Genomic DNA, 1499 nt, shown 5'->3' with positions numbered 1-1499 from the left:
GCGAAACTTGGAGGAACGAACGATAGAGAGGAAGAAAATTTTCTTCTCTTTCGTTCGTTTCTCCATTTTTTTTTCGCTCCGATGAAAAGCAATACGCCGCTGGAACTTTGAAATCGGCGCGCTCGAGCGAAACTTGGAGGAACGAACGACAGAGAGGAAAAAATTTTTCTCCTCTTTCGTTCGTTTCTCCGTTTTTTTTCGCTCAGTTGAAAAGCAATACGCCGCTGGAACTTTGAAAAATAACGAGATAAAAAAAATTTTTGTACATTTTTTCATCGTTATTCGTACACGACTTAAGCGTTGGAAAATTTTTAAACCGAATTTTGAAAAATTTTATTCCTGACCGTTGGGACTTGGAAAAATTTCGAGTCAGCCGGTTTGGCCGGTTGGACTTACCGCGAGACGGAGAAAAGTAGATTCGGTCGATCTGTTTTTCGCAGTTTTTGTGAAAAAAAAATTTTGGTCAATTTTTTCAACGTTAAAAACGTGTTCGGGCTGCCTTTTTATCCATGGATTAAGCGCCGAAAAAATTTTAAAACGCATAATAAAAAAGTTTATTCTTGACCGCAGGGACTTAGAAAAATTTCGGGTCGCCCCGTTCGACCTGCTGGCATTACCGCGCGGCCTGGACAGCCCGCTTCGACCGATACATTTTTTTCATTTTCAGAGAAAAAAAAATTTTTGTCAATTTTTTCAACCTTAAAAACGTTAATAAACTGCACTCTTATGCACGGATTAAGCATTGAAAAATTTTTAAAACATGTAATAAAAAAGTTTATTCTTGACCGTTCGGACTTAGAAAAATTTCGAGTACCCCGGATCGCCTGCTGGAATTACCGCACGGCCTGGACAGCCCGCATCGACCGATACATTTTTTCCATTTTCAGTGAAAAAAAAATTTTTGTCAATTTTCTCAACGTTAAAAACGTTAATAAACTGCGTTTTTATGAGTGGATTAAACATTGAAAAAATTTTGAAATATGTGATGAAAAAGTTTACTCTTGACCGTTCGGACTTAGAAAAATTTCGAGTACCTCGGATCGCCGGCTGGAATTACCGCACGGCCTGGACAGCTCGCATCGACCGATACATTTTTTCCATTTTCAGTGAAAAAAAAATTTTTGTCAATTTTCTCAACGTTAAAAACGTTAATAAACTGCGTTTTTATGCGTGGATTAAACATTAAAAAAATTTTGAAATATGTGATGAAAAAGTTTACTCTTGACCGTTCGGACTTAGAAAAATTTCGAGTACCTCGGATCGCCTGCTGGAATTACCGCACGGCCTGGACAGCCCGCATCGACCGATACATTTTTTCCATTTTCAGTGAAAAAAAAATTTTTGTCAATTTTCTCAACGTTAAAAACGTTAATAAACTGCGTTTTTATGCGTGGATTAAACATTAAAAAAATTTTGAAATATGTGATGAAAAAGTTTACTCTTGACCGTCGGGACTTAGAAAAATTTCGAGTACCCCGGATCGCCTGCTGGAATTACCG

Source organism: Nomia melanderi, unplaced genomic scaffold (assembly GCF_051020985.1).
Source record: "Nomia melanderi isolate GNS246 unplaced genomic scaffold, iyNomMela1 scaffold0143, whole genome shotgun sequence".
Lineage (NCBI taxonomy): Eukaryota > Metazoa > Arthropoda > Insecta > Hymenoptera > Halictidae > Nomia > Nomia melanderi.
The sequence above is the reverse complement of the archived record's forward strand: the minus strand, read 5'-3'. Positions refer to the sequence as shown.